Genomic DNA, 25,050 nt, shown 5'->3' on the forward strand with positions numbered 1-25,050 from the left:
GCTCTGTCCTAATTCACCAAGGGAGTCATGATCCAGATGAAATTCAGCAGACTGCTAACCCCAGAGTCCACATGATCTGCTCCCTCTCCCTCTCACTGTTCACAGAACCTGCAAGCTGATTTGCATGCCACCTCCTATCTCTCCCCTACTTCCTTTTAGAAAGATGTTTGTGAATTATTTTAAGCCAGTTGAATCACTCTGAGAGTTAAGTGCTATTTTTAAGATTTGAGGAACAGTTGAGAAGGAATGCTTTGGGGATCTGAAGCAGTTTCACAATAACATCCCACAGAAACTTCAACCTCCCAAGTTGGCGGTGAGTTTTCACATTTGAAAACTTGAAAGTGAGTAAATGGGTCACTTGTTCTCCAATACTAACTCTAACCTTCAGTGGGAGGACTCCTTGCTGAAGCCATGGTGTATGGGGCAGATGAGGTCCACGGGCAACTGTCTGCTGCATGAGAGACTGCCTTCATTTCCATCTTTGAAATGTGCTCCTTTCTCTGTTGCCTGACTGGGTGCAGATCTTAGCTCCTTTTTATCAAGACCATTCTTCCTGCCCTTGACACACTATGGCTCCACCTGGCAACCTGTCTCCTCAGGGTGCCATGGAGCTAGCATCCCAGGTGGATACAGCCTACCACCCTAGGTAGGGCACTGAGTGAGAGCACTCTTGACTGATAATCCCTGTTCTTATGAACCTTTCTGTGAGACCTTACCAATCGACCTACATTTCCCCTTCAGATCTCCCTACCAGTTATGAAGTAAGACACGAACATATTTTATCTCATCCTAACTTCTGTAGACCTTTGTACTGATACCATCTCAGTTATACATCTAACGTTGACTTGATCCCTCCTTATTGCTCATCTTTATACAGAAATCTGTATCTTCTTGATCAGCCATAGTGTTTCATTTTGCCATTGCATGTCTCTTATGCAATGATTTATGTCATTATTTTCAATAACTCTTATTGCTTGGTTAGAATGGAAGGACTATGTGTAACTAAGACTCGGTAAATACTTTTGTTGGTGGTGGTGATGAATATTTTGGTATAGTCATAGACTGTACCTTCTATAATCCAGGTCCTGGAAGTCATGGGATGTTAAAAGATGATGAAATTTAGACATTAATCAACAACGTTATTTATTAACAAACTGAAAAGTTGGGTATGATTTTTAAATAGTTTTGCCATAAACATCTAACCATATACTTATGGTTAGGAGTGAAAAAAGGCCACAGGTTTGTTTTTTTTTTTCTGTGTTATGGAAACTGGATAAAGAAGAATATTTTATAGTATCAAGTCTTCTTCAATCTTCAGGGAATTTAACACCCCACACATAACATACCTTTTTTCTTTTTTCTTTTTTTTTTTTGCAGTGAGTGTATATGTTAATGCCCCTCCTTTTTAATCCATTTGGCATGGTAATACCGAGAAAAATCTAACACTAGATTTTAGAGATGTTACCATAACCATAATGTCACAAGAAAAAAGCATGTTGTCATTTTGTTTGGTAAATAATTGATAACACAATCAATTTAGGGGTTTATATTTTGTCAGACCTAGTAATATGGATGTGAAGAACTTTAAAATCTAGAAGGAAGCTGAGAGTTCTTATTTATTTTTTAGGGAAGTAGATTCTTGGAGAGGTTACTTATGTAAGATTAGATGACTAAGGCATTGCAAATCCAGACCTCAGCCTTTGAGGCTCAGGCCCTATCCATGCTCCATCTCCGAGTTCTTGTGCTGTGAGATAGGGAGGTACCACTCTGATGTTTTGTTTGTTTGTATAGATGTCTATACAAATGTCATGGTGCCTCGATGCTGCCTTTCCATTGACAGTCGGCTGAGTCAACATGTTCTATGCATATAGGACACACACATACAGCAGTGAGTCATTGGAATGGGAGCTTTTGTTCCAGATTATTCTAAACCATTGCTAATTCGTCCATTAGGCCTTCATGCGCAAAGATAATGAAATGGGATGCTAGCAAATATTGATGTGGGACTGCATTGGGGAAGACTAGAGGAAGAGCAGGTCTTCACCTTTCTGTGCCTTGGTGGCTCCTGTGACCATGTGATTCAGTAGTTGAGCTCTGGGCTCTCCCTTTCTTCCTTTGATCTTTTACTTCCTCCTCTCTGCGGTACTTCCTGTTACTAGGGGAATAGGCAGTAACAGCCCTTCCTGACAGAGGAATGTAAGAGGAGACAGAGAAGACTATTTGCTGTCCTTTCCTGGTCTGATTTGTTCTTTCTTGTAGGGCAGTGTGGGACTACATTGTCTTCTTGAGCGCCAATGGGCTGAGGAAGGATGTGGAAGTAAATGTATCAAAAGGGAAAACAGAGAAAAGCTAAGAAATATGATTGACAACTTTACAGAACAAAACACACACACACACACACACACACTCGAACTCATTCATGAACACATGCACTAAGCTTCTCAACCCCATTACCGCCTCTCCTTTGATAAACCCCGCCAAGGTCCTGGCCATGCTCCTCAGGCACACTGTGATTCATGGGACTTCTCTTTGAACATCTATAAATGCTGAAGGGACATGAAAGGGTGGTGACCCTCATTCCCTGTTCACCACAGTCAACACAGATTTAATTAGTTGTTGTTGTTCCATTTTTTTCAGGTCAGTTTCTGGGTCTGAAGCATAGGTTTTCCTTTCTCCAGGGGCCTTGAAGATTACATTTCCTTTCAAGGCTATAGGACATCTTAATTTGTAATAAAATTGCATGAATGAGTTGTGGTAAGTCTTTGGCAGGGTCTAGAAAATAATGGTTTCATTGAAACATGAATCACTCCAATGCTGTTTCCTTAACACAATTAACGCAAGGCAGTGAGTATTGTTGGAATTAAGAGATTTCCTCCGTAAAGCTCTCTGCCTTATTCGGGCTTCCAGGACGGGTCCGGGGCACTGTGAGCACAGACAGTAGCTTTAACACATCATCCTCTTTTTTCTAAAGCATAGAGGAAAAACAAAACAACTTTGCATTCTCACAGTCTTCGCATGGAGATCACCCAAGTTTCTAGAGCATTAGTAGACGATGAAGGCATATAGAAGTCAATACACCAAAAAGGAAAACAAGGGCAATTTGAGAAGCACCATTGGCTGTGAGGGACAGCTGAGGAGTATGGAAGATGCTAGTGTGAGTGTGATGAAGACCATGGTCAGGAGCTTTGCCTATAATGTGCTCCAAGACCATCTTGCTGTACATAGACCTACAATGGCATGATGCCCCATATAACAGAAGCGCTGGGCCTGGAGACACACTGACAGTGTAAGAGTTTAATGGAACGTGAGTGACACAGCTTTGCTTTGCTGTGCCAAGAACTGAATTACAGTAACACTTCCACATCACATCGATGAAAAGAATGACATTGTCAAGATATGCTTGCCTTTAAGCACAGGTGGACTTGATAATACTTTTGTTGCTATAAAAATTAAGATGATTTCCTGTCTAAAAACTTAAAGCCTAGCAGACAACAGGATGGGCAACATGAACAGCAAACTTCTACTTTGAGTTTTCTTAACAAAGGACATTAGATTTTACCTTTGAATCGCTGCTCTCTGACACCGACTGTTGCAAGTTAGCATTTGATGATGAGAAAGGATAAGGAGATGTATGACTGCACTTCCATGGTAGAGAAAACCAAGCATCTGATGGGAAGAAATAGGGAAGAGTGATGGGAAGATGCCTAAGTACCCTTTTCTTTTAGGGTATGGTAGATCAGTTTCAAAGTATAGCGTGCCCCCTTTCCTATTGTTTCACACTCTGAGGATTTAGTTCTTTGTGGTGGGCCACCATCTGAAAACATTAAGTAGAAAATCCCAGAAACAAACAATTTGTAAGTCTCAAATGACATGCCATTCTGAGTAGCAGGATGGCATTTTGAACTGTCTCTCTCTGTCTAGTCCAGGAAGTGAATCATCCCTTTGTCAAGTGTATCCATGCTCTATATACTGCCTGCACATGAGTCACCTAGTGGCCATCTAGACTGCTGGACAACTATCATGCTACCTCAGTGCTTTTGTTCAAGTAACACTGATGCTGTAGCCCGATGCTATGTGAAATGCTTCTGGCCTTCAGCTCATTGTATAGGCATTTTGCCAAGAAGGAGAAGGGTGAGTTCCAAACAATAAGATGCTTGAGACAAAGATGCATACTTACATAACTTTCATTGTGGCGTATTGTTTGGAATTGTTTTAATTTTGTAATACTGTAATTTAATCTATTACTGTGGATAATTAATAAATTGAATGCTATCCTATGTATGTATGTACATAAACACACACACACACACACACACACACACACACACACACACACACACACATGACTTAGCACATCTTCAGTTGCCAGTACTCAGAATGGATCTCAATACATACACCTCTCAGATAAGGGGCATTATTAGGCATAACATGGTAGTATATCTCATGTTTCTTATAAAGAAAACATGAACTGGGTGTGGTAGTGGACACTTGCAGACTCAGGTACTTCAAGGACTGAGTCAAGAGCATCAGAAGTTCAAGGCAAGACTTTGTCTCAAGATAAAAGTTGACGAGAGGTATTACCTCACGGGACAGCAGTTACCTAAGCACGTGGGAGAGTTGAGTTCAAACCGTACTGCCCTCTCAATTAGAGCAGCTGTTGAACTTGATTCCTCCTTTCATCTAATATACAGGACAGGCTTCACATTGAAAAATGTCCCCAGAGCCGAGTTACTGTTACTGTTTTCTCTCTGATGAAGATGAACATACAAAGCTGAGTGGATTTTGAAGGCTATTTTAGCACGTTACATTTCACCGTTGTTGACTAGAATAGACATTCAAAAATTCCACAAAGCCCACAGACAGGTGTCTGTCTCCCTTTCACCCCCTTCCCACAGCCACCTGCCTTTTCTTCCCAATGGCAGCCATCCTTATCATTTTAATCTGTTGTTCCAGAGATGGCACATTAGAAGCTTCTAAAAACATTTCCTATCTCATAACAGGTCATGTCATGAAGATCAAACTTTTTGCAACAGGGAAAGCAACTTGGCCTCTCTTTAGCAAGGAGATGACAGAAACAGAGCTCAGGTAGAAGTGACTATGCCTCACAACAACTCTAAAAGGCAGCCTGAGCCAACTTCATTTTCCCAGGTTGGGAAATTCTGATTACAGGAGGCATCTTCATTTGCCCCATCAAATACCTCAGGAGACCAGAGTTCTTATCTCACTTGGTTGATCATGCAGAGATGTGCAACCCACCCACAGGGCTTCTCTGATACCAGCTAGAGGTTGAGTGCGGGTGCAAAATGGTATTCTGCTTTGAAATCGTGCTTTAAAGTAGCTTGCGAAGGGAAAAAGAATTTTAATATTCTACCAGCAATAGTGGTAGTTTCAACATATGTCTAGCACATGAATACAGATATATACCTATATGCATGGGTCCACAAACTTTGATGACCTCTTTACATCCTCTTGTCCAGCTCTTAGGGCTGGTCTAATGGTCACCATAATTCACAAATGCATGCACTCAAGAGGAAAGGCTGGATTTGTGTTTGCTGCTCAACCACAATGAAACATATTTAAAAAGGGGGTGACTCAAGGTAAACTTGCTGGAAGAGTCTGGCAATTTCTCATCACCCTTGGTAGTTTATATCTGCAAGCATTTCACCAGCCTTGTCCCCACACCTGTATGTGCTTCATTTCATTACTGAGTGCCTCTCGATGTCCCAAGAAGGAAGCATCTGAGGTTGTGATCTGTCAGTTCCTGACTGCATTGTCCTTGCTTGAGCCTTATTTGTGCATATCCTTATGGAATCCCAGCATCTTTTTTTTTTTTTTTGAGATAAGGTCTCTTGATTATATAATCCCGGCTGTCTTAGAACTTGATGTATAGCCAGGCTAGCCTTGAACTCACAAAGTTCCACCTGCCTCTGCCTCCTGAGTGCTGAGATTAAAAGTGTGTTACCACATTTGGTGGTGACATTTGCATCTATGTTTAAATGGCTTTTATGATACATATCAGCAATAGTGGGTGACGCTTTAGACAGGAGACCATGCTGCTTGGCATTGATACCACCATGTCTTACTGGATTGTCATTGAGAACTGATGTGTACCATTCACATGCATTTATACCACCATGTCTCACTGGATTGTCATTGAGAACTGATGTGTACCATTTGTGTATATTTTACTCTACTCTAGTCCATGTGGATAGTTTTGCAAATGACCCATGGGAGGAAGACACTCCTTCTAAAGGGCATTCCCTCTGAGCTTGGGCTGATTTCCCATCACAGAGGATGAAGTGTTCTGCTGTTAATCCATGATCCTGCAACCCCAAGGCATCTAAACACCACGGCCCATAAATATCAATGCATATAGGAGGGACTTTTGCCCCTTGTTGAATTAAAAGCATACAAACATGTCTGACCCAGGTTAATATTTCTTAGAGTTACAGTAAATAGGCTTTTGAATTGCTCAGCATCTTTGCCAAAATGTCTTGAAATACACCATTAAATATTTTCTCAGCCACATAATAAACAAGCATGTAATGATGCCCTTTTGTGATAGTAGAGGGAAAATTATCTGTAGCATCTTAACTGTTTCCACCCTTGCCTTTCTTTGGAAATGTACCCATAAGTGACAATTGTCATAGGAAGACAGCAATAAGTTATGGTGTCCAGGCTGCTCAATGCTGGAGACTCATCTGGATGCTTCCATTTGGTTGACTCCCAGAAAACAGGCAAAAGTACCTCCAATGGGACTAGAATCTTGATTGCAGTGCAAAGTCTGACTGCTGCACACAGGATAAAGCATTCCTAAGCATGTTTGGGCATGATGCTAACATTTATTGTGAGAGAGTGAATGTTTGAGCTCAGCTCCCCACTCTTAACAATTGCTGTGTTCTACCCTTCTACAATGCCATGAGGATCTCAGACCAGATGAGGTCATAAGGATGGGCCCAGCCATGTCCTTTAGAGAAGATGAGAGACCTCTCACTCTCCAAGGCTCAAAAGGACACAACAGGAAAACAGAACCATTCAGAAGCCAGGAAAAGAAGTCTAGTGGGGAAATGAATTGGCAGGCACCTTGATCTTTAGACTTGCCAGCCTCCAGAAATGTGAAAAATACATTCCTATTATTTAAGCTACTGGGCTTATGGTATTTTGTTACCACAGCCTGATCCAACTCGATACCTCAATACTGCTCAGCTGCTGAGATTACAGTTCATCCCTTTAGTCTGTTTACCCAGTGTGGCTGTTTGCCTTGGTGGGAGAATTTCTTGATTGTGCTCTAGAGAATCTACCAAAGCAAAAGCTCTTGTTCAGTGGAGACAGTTGATGATCCAACATTTCTTCTTTTTTCTTTTCATTTTTTAAAATTTAAATTAGAAACAGGATTGTTTTACATGTCAATCCCAGTTCCTTTTCCCTTCCCTCCTTCCCTGCCCCTCACTAACACCCTACCTATCCCATACCATTTCTACTTCCCAGGGAGAGTGAGGCCTTCCATGGGGATCTTCAGAGTCTATCATGTCCTTTGGGATAGGGCCTATCCCCCCTCCCCCTCCCCGTGTATATAGGCTGAGAGAGTATCCCTGTATGTGAAATGGGCTCCCAAAGTCCATTCCTATGCTAGGGATAAATATTGATCTACTACAAAAGGCCCCATAGATTGCCAAGGCCTCCTCACTGACACCCAGGTTCATGGGGTCTGGATGATCCAACATTTCTAAGTTCAAAAGTGATAGAGAGATCCTCAACTAGGAAATGTCATGTTCTATATTATATTTCCCAGATAATTATTCATAGTATCAAATCACCACCATGATCTTAAAATCATTTTAGTTCTGTTTTGTTTGGGCATCTCTGTGGGAACATGAGCTCTTGGGAGTCTGAGATACATTCTCTTTTCTCATCCTCATATTTAGTTCAACAAATGATAAACTGCACAAGGAATTTGTCTAGGGTATGATGATGGCTAAAATATAAAAGGACCTCAAATTCATTACTAGGTTACTCTTTGAGAAGAGCAAAGTAATTGCCACATATATAATCTGCAAACAGTTATTTATAGCAGCCTTATTCATAAGTCTCAGAGGCAACAAAGAGATTCTTCAATAGATGAATGGATAAACTGTGGTATGTCCAGACAATGGAATGTTATAATATATAGTTACATGTATAATAATATCTAGCACTAGAAACAAATGTTCATTGATCAATGAAAAACCATGATAGGTACTAAAATACATACTAAGTAGCCTATGGAAATAGGATATAAGTTTACATGCTATATGATTCTGGGAGAGGAAAGCCCCAGAGACATTGAGATGATCAATGGCTATGAGGCACAGAGGAAGGGAAGAGTGAAGAGGTGGAGCACTGATAACCTACAGAGAAGTGAAATGCCCTGTACGATACTACGGTGAAGGACAAGTTATCTATCACACATGCATTTTACCAAATCCCCGTAATACGAGCCCTCATGTGAACCCTGGATATGGCAATAGTGATGCCAAGTCTAAGACTGATTACGGATTGTTATTATTATTATTGTCATTATAGACTGTTAATAAAATGTACCAGTCTGGAACGATATGTTGACAGTGGCAGGGGGAAGTGTAGGAGGGCTGAGCCATATTAGCAATCTGGGCATTTCCTTTCAGTTACCCTGTGAAGCTGAAGGTGATCTAAGAGGCAGGAGGTGGGGGGGTGGGGGGTGGAGTGGGGGGGGGGGGGGGGGGTGGGGGTGGGGTGGGGGGGTTGGGGGATTCCTTTGATATTGTTGTTGTTTATTGTTTTTTATTTCCCTCTATTCTTTGTTCAAATGTTATTTAAATTCAGTTCATTGCTCTGTCTTAAACGGGCCCATCACAAACAGACTGAGTTAGCAAGGGCGGCTCCTCGGCGATCTAAAGGAGCTCTCGGTCACTGGAGAACTTTGTGGCTGGATCTACAATCTCACATAAGGTGGAATTGGTACCAAGAATTCAGAGTCAGAACCAAGACTAAATCTGTTCAGATCCAGGAGACTTAGAATCTGATTGTCCCATTTAAGATCATTAAGCACGATGCAGAGAAGAGAAAAACAAGGGTTCATTAGTAGACACTTAACTAGCTTCAAATAAATACCTTACACAATGACACAAATTTGCTTGCAGATAAGAGAGAGAAGTGGTGATAATACATATATAGAGCTTCATATTGTATTTGATAGTTCAGTTTTCTATGGAGTATCCTGGGAAATGTTTCATTTCTCCTGGGAAAGGAGGTTCACTACTCCAAGTTGGGGAAACCAGCTTAGAAACTTGGATAAAAGGTAGGGAAGGGAGATGGCTTCATTGTGGAGAAACAAAGGAACAGTGTTCAAGCTCTGGGTTTAACCAGACTCTATAAATGATTTTTGGTCTATTAGAAAATCTACATTCCTCAAATGTGTGATTGACACAAAATTTTCTTCGAGTGGGAGACACATCAAAAAGATAAATGCAGGAAATTCATACATTTATACAATTGGGGCCCAAGAGTGGCAACTAGGATGTTCAAGAGTTTTTAGGTAATAGTAAAAACTAATATTCATTCACAGCATACCATCTACCACCTCTGTTTTAAGCATTTGGCTTTAGTCAGGTGGTACAGTACATGCTTTAAATCCCATCAGCCAGGGGGCAGAGGTAGGTGGATTTCTGCATTGGAGGACAGGATGGTCTACATAGTGAGTTCTAGGCCAGTCAAGGTCTACTCAGTGAGAGCATGTCTCAAAAGAACAAGAATAAGAACAAGAACCACAATAAAAAACCCTTAGCATTTGGCATCTATTGCTTTCCTTAGCCTTGCAACCACCCTATGGAATTGGAGCCCCTTTAATCCTCCTTTTGTGAGTGATAAAACTGAGACCACAAGAGGTTAATTTAATCAGGTATTAAGCATCAGAGCCTGATTTAAACCTAGGGAGCCTGACTCAGAACTTGTGTGCCTTCCTGCTCTCCATGGGGCTTTCTCAAACCTGGAGAAGATGAAGGGAATGGAAACCAGGAAAGAAACTGAAAATCCAGAACAGTTTTTAAGGAAGGGAATATGAGTCAATGAGGAAACTCTTCCAGGAAAAGCCAAAACACAGCAAAACAAAACTGAAAATATACGCTGTCCTGTTGAGCTATGATTAGGATACATTTTTACATTTATTTGCATTTATGGGCCATTCAGGCCAAATTATTTTAGGAAGAACCTAGAGAAAGGAGGGGATTGCACAAATAGAGCAGATGAAAATGGAGATTTGCCAGGCAGTGGTGGTGCACACCTTTAATCCTTCCACTTGGGAGCAGAGGTAGGTGGATCTCTGTGAGTTCAAGGCCAGCCTGGTCTACAAAGTGAGTTTAGGACAGCCAAGGCTAAACAGAGAAACCCTGTCTTGAAAAAAAAAAAAAAAAACAGAAAAAATAAAAATAAAATGGAATTTTGGGGGCTGGAGAGATGGCTCAGAGGTTAAGAGCACTGACTACTCTTCAAGAGGTCCTGAGTTCAATTCCCGGCAACCACATAGTGGCTCACAAACATCCGTTATGAGCTCTGGTGCCCTCTTATGTGCAGATATCCATGGAAGCAGAATGTTGTATACATAATAAATGAAATCTTTAAAAAAATGGAATTTTGGGAGAAAGTCTTAAAGAATAAAGGTTAATAGAATAAGGGAGTTAATAACCAGTGTAACTAAAATGGATACAAAAGTTACTCACTATTCATGAAAAAATGACAACCATGTAAGATGCAGAAAGGAGATAATAAGAAATGAATTATTGTCCTCATCACCCTAAGCATGACTGTGAAAATGTTTATATCTGTGTTTAGCAGATTCTTAGGAATGAGAATAAGTAACTCCTAAACATAGAGATGGACCTAACCCAGCATAGCAGTTCCAGTGATGGTGGTCATGGACTTCCCCAAGACAGTGTGTTTATAAAGAAAGCATGCAGAAGTAACTAACTTCATGGGCTCTTGAAATCAGACCCTGGTTCAAATTCCAGCTCTAAGGATCATAGAATAGTTACTTCATCCCCATGAGCTGCATGCAGTTTTGTCAACTGCCAACGGCAGGAAACCATACTTCACTGGGCAATTGGGCCTGGCACATAATTGGCTCTGGAAAAACGTTGACTGTTATTATAATGAAGATGACCCGACGTGTGTCTGCCGGGTGAGCTCAAAAAAGCTGAAGGATGTTGGAAGGGTTCAATTTGATTTTGCCATGAGCTGTGCTTCTCAGACTTGATCCTGAGCTTGTGTTTATATCTCCATGTACACAATGAGAGAGGGCTGTGACCTCTCGTCTTCAGAAAACACATACTTTTGCAGTAGCTTGCATATTATTTCTGGGTTACCTTTTTAAATGACTAACAATTACGTGGTGATCTCCTGTGTATTTCTTTTGAATTGTCTTTTTTTTTTTTTTCTTAGTTGCTTGGATTTATATGATGAGCCCTCTGTGCCTATGATTGAGTGTTTACATTTCTTTTCTTGGACTCAGTTAAGAATCCTTGAGTTCCTGGCCCAATCATACCTTAAGTAACAACAGCTAAGCCAAGACTCTCATGCAGGCCTTCTGTAAAGGCATTAACAAGTCTAATAAGAGATGAGATATGCTTGTTATGACTCACATATTGTCTACAACTTGAGTCTCTGTCCATTTTGCTTCATCCAAACATGACAGATGATCAGGCCATAGGGCTAGTTGTGACCCAGGTGTGTATTTTGCTGTTGGATCTGGAGAGCTCACCATGGTGAGCATGGCTATGAGATACACCCTAGTGAACTCAGCTGGAGATACACACCTCTTAGTGAACTCAGCTGTCATAGTTGTCCAGGAAACTACTGCTCCAGAAATTACTAGCCCTTTTCTCTTCTGTATTTTGAGGCGGTATCTCTACGTAGCCCTGGTTGTCCCAGAACTCACTATACAGACCAGGCTGTCTGGGAACTCACAGAGAGCCACCTGCCTCTTCCTACTGAGTGCTGGATTTAAAGGTGTGCTATGGAGAAAGGAAAGGGAGCAGAGAGAGCAAGCAGTTGATTGGCATCTGAGATTTTGAGCATCACTCTGCTATTTTTATAAACTGACATTCACCTTAAAGACATTGATTAAAGGGAGGAATATGTAACATTGAAGACAGACCAACAACAAACTTGCTCTCCTTATCCATCCTCCCTTCTCTCTTTTTATCCTTTACTTCAGTTTTTCTGGCTTCAGTATCAAAAAAGGAATGAAAGGTCATTCTAATTTAATCTTTGCAACTTGGCCAGATGGACCTTAGCCCATGGGCCCCTGGCAAGTGAGTTTATTTCAGTTGCAGCTTCCCCAGGAGTCTTCACAACACTTGCTGAGGTGGAATCTACTTAAACATGTAATCAACATCCAAGTTAGCTTTAAATTTAAAAAGAGGGGGAAAAAAGATAATTTTAATCAACCATGTATGTGAATTACAGTGAATTTAGTTACAAATGAAAAGGTGCTTTGACAGAGATACATGACAGGGACAGAAAGATCTATATTCCAGCCAGGAGCCTTCAGGTGACCACCTTCATGTCACAGCCCCCTCAGCATTATATAGTACTTAAATTTGCTGATTTATTTTTTCTTCTTCCCATTTCATTATTAGTGACATTGAAAAGGTAATCTCTTGGCATTCTTTTTATTTGTTTGTTTGTTTGTTTTTTTCTTTTGCATCTAGCCATGTCTGGTTAAAGTTGGTTGGGAAGCATTTTGGTGTGAGAGAGAAGGTAAACGTGGGTAAACAGGAAAAGGGGCTTTGTGTTTCAAGTTGAGTCTAGACTCACCTGAAGTGTTCATTATAGGGGAAACCTTTGTACGACTTACAAATGATTAAGCATCTGTCTTTAAAACTTTTGTATTTATTTTCAAAATTAGCTTTGAACTGTCAGTAGTTACTCAACAGTGAAGGAAGCTTCCAGAAGAGTGGCTAACTGCTTCTACTAAGAGCACACTGGTTTAGGATGGTTCGCTGGTTCCTGCAACTTCGGTCCAAAGTCCCTTTTTCCTTGCTCAACTCGAACACACAAGGCTTGGCTGTTAAGGCTATTCTTCTCTTTGTTTTGTTTTGCTCTTAGCCATTTAATTAAGAATTCTGGATATAGATGAACTCTCTCTCCCACTCCTTCCCTTAGCTGTTTTAACTGACAGGACTAAGCACCTAATTCTTTGAAGAGTTTCCTATTTTGATGGCAAAAATCCTTGTTTATCTTACAAAAAACCATTTTCTCTGTATCTGTCAAGTCTCTAATCTTGCCCTTCTGGTTCAGGAAGGAACAATTAAGCAATCTGGCCATGTTTCTTCTGAAAGTAGGGAAAAAATACCAACCAACCAAAACAAAACAAAACAAGAAACCTTCAAGAGCCCTTGTGCTGAGTCATTATCAACACAGATACTTTTTCTGCACTGCCTGGGACAGTCAAAGCAGAAAACCTTTGTCTAAGCTGGAAGAAGTAAAAGTGGGAGTGGAAAGAAAGAAACTTTTTTTTTCTCAGCAGAACTTTATGACCTTTGAATTATGGACTTGTTGGAATTAATTTAGGGATTAGGTTACAATTTGCTTATAGCCGATTGTGGGATAAACTCATCTACTAAACCCCTTTAAACCTGAGTGACATGTATGTAGGACTGAACAGTTCTTCCAGACTCACTCTCCGAGGATAGCATTGTCGATTGCTCCTTTGGCTCCCCCACGCCCCACCCCCACATCTACTTTCAAACTCATGGGCGGCTGTGAGGGTTGCACATTTCCCTGTTCTGTGTCCCTAGGTGTACTGGGATGGGCAGACTGGTGTGTCCAGGGAAAACTGCGTTCCAGTGAGTGCCAGGTCACACCCAGACTACATCTTTCCAGCCTGGTGAAGCCAGAGGGAAGTAGAGATAGGAACACGGAATCCAAAGAGAAACTTTTGCCTTCGCCGGCATCATTTTCCTTAGATAGGCATTTGAGGAGTTCACCATTTTTTTTTTCCTTCTAATGAAAGAAGCCTGACCTGTTCCTCTCTCCTTCATGACTCACACATTCCTTCCTATCTAGCTCCGGTTTCCCGACTTCTGCCCCAGTGGCTACTTTTTGCCTTTTTCTTCTTTAGCCCCTATTACTCTTTGGTACCACATCTTCATCAGTGCCTCCTCAGTGCCAGACCCCAGGAGCGTTGGCGCCCTCTCCAACTTCCTGTTCAAGGATGCACATCTGTTCAGCGAGCGAGGAAAACCTCTGTCTTCTGATTCTGTAGGATGATACGTTTGTGTTGCTGTTGATAGGTCAGGCCCAACACCTCTCAGTGTAGGAGGACTTAGAGGTGGGGGTGGGGGAGGAACGCGATGGTAGAAGCCTGGTAAACAGCTCAGAGCCTGTGGAAGATCAGCACGTAAACGACTAGCCTGGAATCTGTTTTGCTGCACGGTGGAGCACTCTGACCCCTTTATCAGTGCGGGCTAGTCACAAATCCAGTTGTGTGGGTTTCTGCATGGAGTGGTTTTTTCTTCCACTTCTGTGGTATAGTTGAAGCCGTCGAAATACTAGTGGGTTTTGTTTGTTTTGTTTGGAGGTGGTTGTTTTGTACGTGTTGCTGGGGCTTTACACACACGCTTTGAAAAACCCTTAGCTATGCATTTTTTTGTACAAAATAAAAATTATCTACACATACATACAATAACAACTAGTGAAAAAAAGAGGCCCTGGATTTGAAGGGGTATATGAAAAAAGTCCAGAAGACAGAAAGGGAAGGGAGAAATGTAATTGAATTACATTCTCAAAAATAAAAATTTTTTGAGGTTATCTGCTCCCCTCTCTTTCTGTGTAGTTGTCAATCACTTTCTTGTGCTACTTTCATAATGCATCATGCGAATTATATAAAGCAATACACATATAAATAAAAGGGTAACATAGATTATTAATAGAAATTCAAGTATTTTCTCCAACGCCTGAGTAGGTCTTTATCGTGCGACATGTGGTGGCACACTGCGGTTTGGTAGCTGCTGTTGCAGGCATAGTTTACTTACTGGACTTAAGAATTTGGGGGAAATCATAGCTCTCTTCCTTGGATTCTTGGTGGGGACATGGTGAGGGAGATGCAGGGTGATGAACTGTTTACTGTCTTTCTCTGCTTCAGTTTATCTTTCTGATAATAGAGCTTTTTTATTTTCCAGAGAAATCTATTATATCATTCAATCCTTTTATTCTAACATGAAGTGGAGGTGACTTGTTACCTTTGGGTGTAGGAGGGGACCTCTAGTCTAGTTCTTGCCCTATGACACGAGGCAACTGAGTCATGGAGAAGAAGATAGTAGGCTTCTTGATGAGGGAGATAATGCTTGTTTTCTAAAAAACTGACCTCTCACCTCCTCTAAATTGTTTACCCTCCTCAGAATGCCCACATGCTTGAAGGCAGCCCCAGGGACTGTGTCCTGAAGGGAGTGATGCTGAAGCCAAGCACAGGCCTTGCTAAGTGATTGGGTTCATGCTTTAGCTTGTGACAGGGTTTGACCAAACTCTTTAGAAAACTTATTTTCTTTCTTTCTTTCTTTCTTTCTTTCTTTCTTTCTTTCTTTCTTTCTTTCTTTCTTTCTTTGTTCCTTCCTTCCTTCTTTCCCTCCCTCCCTCCCTCCTTTCTTTCTTCTTCCTTCCTTCCTCTCTCTCTTTCCTTCTTTTTTCTTTCTTTATTCCTTCCTTCCTTCCTACCTTCCTTCCTTCCTTCCTTCCTTCCTTCCTTCCTTCCTTCCTTCCTTCCTTCCTTCCTCCCCCCCTCTCCTTTTTAGATACAAATGTTAGATATTTTCTTCCTTGTTCTGGCCCTTATCATTTCCTTGTGCTACAGACACTTCAGTAGCCACCTGAGGGCCACACTGGAGAAGCTAGCCTACAAGATCTGGCACAGTACAAAGAGGGTCACATGGCATGGAGTGAGAATTTTAGCCACAGTGGTACTTCTGAAACTCAGCTTCAAGCTGCACACAATAGCACACACTCTCGTTGTTGCAGCCAGTTTTAGATACTTGGAGCAAGGTGCCTAGAACTTTGAAACAACAGATGCTCTATGACAAGTGGTTCTCAGCCTTCCTAATGTAGTTCCTTCCTAAATGGCTCTTTAATACAGATTCTCATGCTGTGGTAATCCTCCACCATAAAATCATTTTTGTTGTTACTTTGTAACTGTAATTTGGCTACTGTTAGGAATCATAATGTAAATATCTGTGTTTTCCAGTGGTCTTGAAGGAACCGGCTTCCCTTTTGGCAGCCATAATGGTTAAACATGTGCTTCTATGACCTTGTCCTAGAAACCAGAAAGTCAGATGCCTGTCTTGTGACAAGGAACCAATCAGAAGTTAGCTGGTGGTGCTATGCTTTATGGCTCTGGGTGTGCTTTACGGACAAGCGCACAGCAATGACGTAGAGAGCATAGCAACCACCCTGGGAGGGCCTATGAGCCATAACAACCAGTTGACCAATCAACACAGGGCAAGCCCTCCAAGCCTGGAGGCACACCAATCGTGAGCCTGTGCGTACCCCTAGACACTCCCCTTACGCTGCCCTATAAGATCTTTGGGGAGACCTTAGGAGCCGTCTTCTCTAGCTGTCCGCCATGGTGGGTGGGTGAAAGACCCGAGCTAACATGGGGTTAGTTCGTTAAATTACAATAAAGCCTCGTGCAGTTTGCAGCAAGCTCTCGAATCCGCCTGGTGATTGGGGTGACCGCGAACCTGGCCTGAGACCCCGGATACTTGAGTTTTCGGGGGTCTAACATTTTGGGGGCTCGTCCGCGATTTGCGACCACCCTTCACCTGAGTGGATTCGATCTTGGAGGTAAGATGATTAGAGCTCGCAATTTATATATGTTCAATGTTCTATGTTTCTTGTTTTGTCTCTTGCTGTGTTGTTGGTTTGGTGCCATGATTTGTATTTGATCTGCGCAGAATTTGTATTTGTAATTCGGACTTCTGGGGATGACCCTAAAGTCCTGCCCTGGATGAAAGTCCGAGGGTTGCTTGATTTGATCTGCGCAGAATTTGTAATTTGTATTTGATCTGCGCAGAATTTGTAATTGAACCATAGGGTAAGCAGACTTGCGAGAACCTTGGTTCCACCCTGGATGAAAGTCCAAGGTTTGGTTGTAATTTTGGTTTGGGGCACCATTTCTTTGCCGCGGTTTGTCCTGTCTAATGTTTGTGCTGTCTAATGTGCTGTCATTTGTGTTATGTGTTTCTTAAGCATCTCTTTCTGTCCCACATTGCCCATGCACGTGGCATGCATGGGTCAGGGGTCTTTTCTTGTTGCCCTAAGCACATGGCACGGGAAAGGAGTTCTGCCATGTGTCACGGGTTAGAATGTGTTATGTTGGAGTCCCCCGATGCTGCTTTTCTGAACTCGAACCACTGCTGCAGCCCTTACAGCTGAGCCTGGCCCATGTAGGTGAGTCTTTCCCTATCCCCACTTGCCGGTCCCATGGGTCCCTGCCATTTGCCTAGCTGCCCGGCATTCTTTGTGCTCTACACACATGGTATGCAGGGGGGCCGCAGGAGTCTTTTTCCCACCCCTGTATTGGCCTAGGGTCTGGGGTTACCAGCAGCACCCCTACCCCAGGTCTCTCTGCCTTGAGCCACATGGAGCTAGAGCGTATGAACTTATCTGGCCTGATCCGGACATCTAAATGGCCTTAAAGTTATTAAGAACTATAAAAGGGACTTTGACAAAATTTTTATGTTAACTAAAAAATAAGAAAAAAATGTAAAAAACTTAAATAATAAAAAAAAATTGTCTAAAAATGTCTAAGAAAGTCAAAAAAATAAAATAAAAGGTTAAAGAGAGTTAAAACAAATGGTAAAAGTTATAGAGGGTTAAAGCAAGTTGTTGGAGGTCAGAGAAAAAGATTGTTACAGAAAGTTATAGAGGGTTAAAGTAAATTGTAGAAGGTCAAAGGAAAGTTGTCGAAGGTCAGAGAAAAGGTTGTTACAAGCCAAAAAAAAAAATTGTAAACTGTGCTATGGTTTCTCATGTCTACAAACAGTAAATTTTAAAAATGGTAATATAAGTTAAAATTTTAACCATATTAAGCTAATTCTGTTTTAAAAAGTCCTGTTTATTTCTCAAGTAATTTATGTATATTTGTTTTAAAATGTTCTGTTTCCTGGTTTAGCCAGCACATGGCCAACTGGTCACATGACTTGACTAGTCGCCATTTTGCTAAAGTTAAAAAAGAATACTTAAACCGCCATCTTGACTAAAGATGACCGCATGGAAATTAGAGGTACCATCTTAAAAACAAGTTTTTCAATTAAGATTTAAAATGTTAATGCTTCTATATATTACAGAAAGACCTTAAGGGAATTTAAATTTCTTTTTAAAACCAGTTTTCAAATGTTTGTTTTTATTAATGTTTGTACTTAAAGAGCTTCAATTTAGAATTATTTCTAAGCAAAGCCTGACAATGTAAAGTTCTTGTTTTATAAAAGATGCTAATCTGTTACAGTTTGTGTTTTCAGAAGTTAAGTTTAGGATGTTGATAGCACACACCTTTAAGCTCAGGGTGTAGATGGCACACGCCTTTAATCCCACCATTCGGGAGGAAGAGGCAGATGGATCTTTATGAGTTCAAGGCCTGCCTGGTCCGGCAGATCGAATTCCAGGACAGGCTCCAAAGTCACAGAAAAACCCTGTCTCAAAAAGAAGTTAAGCTACTGTTTAAGGAATATAAGGTAGCTCTATACAGTTTTAAGTTCAGCTGTATTACAGAAAGACTTTAACTAGCCACCTGTGTGCTTCTTGTATGCTTAAGGCAAGTAACTAAAACAGACAAACAGACCTCTAATGCTTCAGAGATCTTCAGAATATGGCATTTAAATTGTTATCTTTAAAGTTTAAAATGTCAGACAGACTGCCAGATCCTGACAGTGACCCAAAGTCTCCAAAGAAGATTATGAGGCAACCCAGTTCCTGCACCTGGACCAGTGAGCAAGATGCTCAGATGTGATACCTGCCGCCTGCCAGAACCTAGCCGAGACTGTGGACAAAGCTGCTGGACACTGGAAAATTGATTGCACCCCTTTGCCTAGACAAAACAAGGTCAGTCTTTTCCATGTCCCTCTTCCACAGAGAGGAAAAAAACTCTCACAGTATAGGCCTGGCGAGGATTGCTGGTCTTTGAGACACCTGCCTCCAGCGGTAATGGAGAAACTTGGGTTTGGCTAACTGTATATAGACTTACTTCTGACTGGCTTCTGTCACTTTTTAGTAGATTCGGATAAAATATACCCTTCTCAGATCTCTGAAATATTACTGGTTGTCAGCTTGACAGCATCAGGCAGTCAGATCCACTATAGACTAGTCAGTATGTTAGCTGATAAAATAGTTCAGGCACAAGCTCAAAGTTTTTAAGTTTATTTTGGTTGTCATCTAAGTACAAACTTAAAGGGCTTTTCATCAGGCCAAAGGCACCTCTGTCCAATCCATACCTGGCTCTCTGGACAGAAAAAAAAATGTACATGCTTATAGCCCAAATCTACAGTTTTTGCTAGGACTCAAAGTTATAAATATGTTCCTGCTGTTTAAACAGATATCTGCTTTTTCTGCACTGTGGGCTTCAGTAAATAAGTTTTAACCTCTGTTCCTAGTTTAAACATGTCTTAAACAGGTTTCTGCTTCTGGCTGACATCTGAGTATCAGTTGCTGACTACAGACTGTTCTAAGTAGACTGCGAGCCCTAGACTTGCTGTGGATGTGAACCAGTCAGCTGATATGGACACCCCCTGTCTCTTCAACAGTGTCTGCTAACCAGAAGCCCCTGATGAATTCCCCATTGCCTAAATTCCTTTTTGCTTTTGACTAGCATTTCAACCTTCTGGGGTCCCTAACTTCGTCCCAAAGTCAGCAGGAAGCAGTTTGGAAAGAATTTCGCCGTCCATTTTCCCTGGTTAAAATGCTAAGTCAAAAGGAACTCCCTTGCATGGGGATGCCAATATCTATCACTCCCTGATGGGGATGCTAGAGAGACAGCAATTCCATGATTGGAATTTCCAGAAAAGAAAATGGGGGAATGAAGGAACCGGCTTCCCTTTTGGCAGCCATAATGGTTAAACATGTGCTTCTATGACCTTGTCCTAGAAACCAGAAAGTCAGATGCCTGTCTTGTGACAAGGAACCAATCAGAAGTTAGCTGGTGGTGCTATGCTTTATGGCTCTGGGTGTGCTTTACGGACAAGCGCACAGCAATGACGTAGAGAGCATAGCAACCACCCTGGGAGGGCCTATGAGCCATAACAACCAGTTGACCAATCAACACAGGGCAAGCCCTCCAAGCCTGGAGGCACACCAATCGTGAGCCTGTGCGTACCCCTAGACACTCCCCTTACGCTGCCCTATAAGATCTTTGGGGAGACCTTAGGAGCCGTCTTCTCTAGCTGTCCGCCATGGTGGGTGGTTGAAAGACCCGAGCTAACATGGGGTTAGTTCGTTAAATTACAATAAAGCCTCGTGCAGTTTGCAGCAAGCTCTCGAATCCGCCTGGTGATTGGGGTGACCGCGAACCTGGCCTGAGACCCCGGATACTTGAGTTTTCGGGGGTCTAACAGTCTTAGGTGACCCCTGTGAAAGGATCATTTGACCCCGAAGGGGTCACCACCCAAAGGTTGAGGACCACTGCTTTTTGGCTGTGCTTTTAGTTGTAAATAATGGCTCCAAAGACTTCATCTGCGCTGGGCATTGGTGGCACACGCCTTTAATCCCAGCACTCTGGAGGCAGAGGCAGGCGGATCTGTGTGAGTTCGAAACCAGCCTGGTCTCCAGAGCGAGTTGCAGGATAGGCTCCAAAGCTACACAGAGAAACCATGTCTCGAAAAAACAAACAAACAAACAAAAGACTGCATCTGCTCAGTAGAACCAGGTTGCTGCTGCCAGGAACTTTAACCCCTGTACGTCTAGAAGGCTCTAAAGGAACAAAAATATTCGACTAGGAGAATCTTTTGTCTTCCTCACTTCTGTCGAGTTTTTAGCGACAATGCCATCTCTTCAGGCAATATTATTTACTTTTTAGTTTAAATTGTCTCTCACAACACAGCCAGTCCTGTTCTGTTTTTCTCCTTTGGTATATGCTATTTGCCTCCACAGGCCTGAGCCTTGTGAATTAGTGGATTAGTGGTAAAGTGCCTGTGTTTAGAATCAGGGTGGTCGTGTGTTCAAACCCAGGCTGTCTCCACTGTCAGTCCAGGTCGCCTTTGCTGCTGCCTCTGAGCTGGGACACTCAGCAATAACCTAGAAGTGTATAAAGGTAATGAGTGGTTTCAAATAACTCATAGACACCCATAGTAAATGGAAAAGCTTTTGTCAACATCTTTAATGGTTTCAGTTGGTAAATTATTAACAGAATATATGTGGAGTCCTCAGCATTTCAAACATGTTGTTTTCTGAGCTAGAACACTGAAGGAAAGTATCACGTGTCAATTCCCCCTCCCCCTCTTCTCCTTTTACTTCCCCCTCCCTCCTCCTCTTACCCCCTCCTCCCTCTTCCCCAGGGCTGTGCTGGGAGCCATCTCCTCATGAAGGAACTTCTTTCCACATGGCTGAAGGTCCTGGTGTTTTATGTTGATCCTGCCATGTGAATGGCTTGATTCAATTCCATCCCTCCTCTGCTAGCATGAGGGAAAAATTTGAACAAAATAACAAAAATCTTGATTCTGCTAAATGCTCTATCACTAGCTAACTTATTAACCTTGGGTAAATTACTGAACTTCCCTCAGTCAGATAGTCACACTCTTTGTATTGTGTGTCTATGGAGGGACCTTGTGAGAATCAAGTGACATAAGCCTTGTGGATAGATTGTGATGCTTGTAGATTTTGCCACTGGGTATTGTCTGCCTTTACATTTCATCCATTCACATGTTCCAATTCTGACTGATTCAGAAGGCCAGAAGAACAAGTCCCCATACTGATGAGTGGAATGGCCTGCAGGACACATTGACTAGGAGACATAATGGGCTGTTGTTTCTGTATTCACACCAGATGGTAGAGGCTGCTATTATTTCTGATATCTGTAGATCATCAATATACAGATACAATATACAGTATTCCAATACACTATTGGAAACAGTGTTTAAGGAAGGAAGAACAGAGTTCAGAAGGGCCAAGGAGAATGGGGAGACAGGCTTTTTGAAAAAAACAGGACTGTTGTATTGTTAGGATTACATCTGTAGCATTACACTGTCCTGATTTAGTGACAAAGAAGTATCTGGCCCAATGTTCTAACTCAACAACCCTGGGAAAATATATAACATACTTAAATTTTCTGTGTTGGTTTAATGGAAGTGAGGTGGGTACCTACCTCACATGGTTACTGTGATTTTAAAATAAGACCCAAAGTAACCATCACATGATGGTGTGTGTGTGTGTGTGTGTGTGTGTGTGTGTGTGTGTGTGTGTGTATGCATGCATGTGACTAAGTGTGTGTTTTACTACAACTGTTTCTGCTACTTTCAGGGACAGTGCATTTCATTTACCACACATTGAATTCCTGAAAGTCACAATGCCATGCTACAATGCAATGCAGTCTCAATGTGCTCAGAGACCAGCCTGAAAAACAGAAGACAATTCACAGAACACAAAGTTCCCAGTTGCAGAGGAAGTCACCTAAGATGCCAGGGACAGACCAGTATTAATGGTAAGTGCTGAGGGGTTTGAGTTCCCTGAGACGACCAGGGATGACGTTTCACAGGCTGTGGCATGAAGAATGACTTTGTTTGAATCAGGGGAAAAATTTTAAGCATAGAATCATAGAATCAATAAGGGTAGTGGCATGCTGAGAAAACAGGAAGAAACTTTGACTGGTTCAGACCAGTAGGCCGATGGAAACTGGCTTGATAGTCAAGAAAGGGCCAGACATCCTTTTCTGGCTCCAGATAGGTCTGTCAGTCATTCCTCAGGAATTCTTGCTACTTAAGAGAGCAGGTGTGATGAGCTTGCCTGGGGATACTCCATTAACTCCTGATAAACAGTGTGACTTTTTTTTTTTTTCTCTTCCTGGAGAATTACCCCTTGATCAACAACAGCATTTATCAAAATGTTTAGATGTGCTGGGCTTCTACAAAGATGATGAGGGAGTGGGGACAAGAGAGTGGGGTGATGGCTCAGTCAGTAAAGTAGTTGTCTCATAAGCACAAGGTTGTGAGTCCAGACCTCAGCACCTATGGAAAGGGAGAGATGGTGAGTCACATGTGTCATCCCAGCTCTGGACAGATGAAGAAAGGCAGGCTCCTGGGATCTGCTGGCCACTCGCCGGGGGCAAGTCAGCAAGCAAATCAGCAAGCTTGAGCTCCAGACCCCATTTCAAGAAACAGGGTGTATGGCTCCTGGCTCCTAGATTGATACCTCTTATCTCTACACAGGAAGAGTGTGAGGAACACAGAGACCCTGAAAGATATCAGGGTAGCAGCTTATTCTAGGTTTGGAAGAAGGAGAAGATGCATGGATCAAGATAACAAATTGTATAGAAAAGAAGGACTGCACATGTAAAGAAAGAACGGAAAGCCAATACAGAGTAACTAGGAAACAGTGACATGCTCTGTCACTGGCAAAGGTTGGGCTGCTATGATGTGTGCAGAACAACCTGAAACCACGATTTGACTGTGCCTTGCCTGACATACCAGAGGCCCTTTTAGCTGCGGAGAGCACTCAGCATGCCACAGTGTTTCCTGTTTGCCTGCCATGGCACCCATCACATTATGTTCTCCGTCTACCAGGGCACTGGTGATGTGTTTAGTGCTTTTTTTTTTTTTTTTTTTTTTTTTTTAAGCTTAATTCTCTTCTTCCTTTATCATGTATCTGCAGTTATTTGTCTCAGCCTGACTTGCAGTGTAAGTTGGACATGCCCAACACCTTCAGTGTTACACACAGTATCTACAACTCTCTCTTCAAGACAGGTTTTCTCTTTGTAGCCCTAGCTGTTTTGTAGACCAGGCTGGCCTTGAACCCACAGAGAGCCACCTGCCTCTTCCTGGGATTAAAGGCGTGCACCACCACCACTGTCCAGTGACAATTCTTTCTTGACCTTCAATTTTTTTTTTTTTTAAAGAATTTTCTAGAGGAGGATTCTTGGATGTTCCCTGCTTTGGGCTGAGTATTGGACTAGTATAAGTCCGACAGGTCAGTTGGCTGTATTGCAGTTTAGAATTAGAATGAGGAAAATGTCTGACTGGCAGTGGTGGCACACGCCTTTAATCCCAGGACTCAGGGGAAGAGGCAGGTGAATGTCTGTGAATTTGAGGCCAGCTCGGTCCACTGAGGCCAGCTTGGTCTATAGAGAGCGTTCTAAGGTAGGCTTCAAAGCTACATAGAGAAACCCTGTCTCGAGAACCCTCCTCCTCAAAATATGAGGGAAAAATGTCAATGTAGACAAAAAGGATGGTATTAGTCTTGGAAAAATGAGGTTAAATCAGACCTAAGGTTTTTTTTTTTTTTTTTAACCCATTAAGCAATTGTGTGTGTATGCTCATGCATGCACATGTATGCCACATGTGTGTGGCTCTGTGAAGGCCCCTACAGGGCACTGGATCTTCCCGGATGGAGGTATAGGCAGTTGTGAACTATCTGATGTGGGTGCTGGGAATTGGACTCTGGTCCTCTGCAGGAGCGGCAAGCACTCTCAACCACTGAGCCATCTCTCCATCACCCTATTTAAAATTTTTATACTTCAGAACCACATCTGATAAAAAAAAATAGTAAGCGCCAACAATATTGAGCCAGATGCCTGCTAGGTTTTTGAGAAGATGAGAAGCAATAATAATAATAATAATAATAATAATAATAATAATAATAAGTAGTGAGTTTTTCCATGGTGGAAGCTCTCAGCCACCTGAGTTTCAGGAGACCAGGACCAAGACCCTTGTTCTTCTGAACACACTGAAGATGCTTTGTGTGTGTACACAATCCCCCCAAAGGTTTCCTTGATGAGAAGTTGCCTTCAGAGACGGCAGCTCAATAATACATAGGGTCTAGGTTTAGCAAGAATCACTCTTACTCTGT

At 42.1% G+C, this 25,050-nt stretch overlaps 1 long non-coding RNA gene across 3 annotated transcripts in view; it reads left to right on the forward strand.

Annotated features, from left to right (window-relative positions):
- Positions 1 to 230: 230 nt before the first annotated feature.
- Positions 231 to 25,050, forward strand: part of LOC107979522 — a 30,435-nt gene continuing 5,615 nt past the window's right edge. Inside the window, exons 1-3 of one of the 3 annotated variants that reach the window (XR_004768466.1) lie at positions 231 to 313; positions 22,510 to 22,690; positions 23,415 to 23,782. This is a non-coding gene — a long non-coding RNA (uncharacterized LOC107979522). Of the gene's footprint in view, positions 314 to 13,480; positions 14,307 to 22,509; positions 22,691 to 23,414; positions 23,783 to 25,050 lie in introns of those variants that run through there. The other 2 variants (XR_004768464.1, XR_004768465.1) reach the window with 2 other exon arrangements.

The sequence above is a fragment of the Cricetulus griseus genome, chromosome 2 (genome assembly GCF_003668045.3).
Source record: "Cricetulus griseus strain 17A/GY chromosome 2, alternate assembly CriGri-PICRH-1.0, whole genome shotgun sequence".
Lineage (NCBI taxonomy): Eukaryota > Metazoa > Chordata > Mammalia > Rodentia > Cricetidae > Cricetulus > Cricetulus griseus.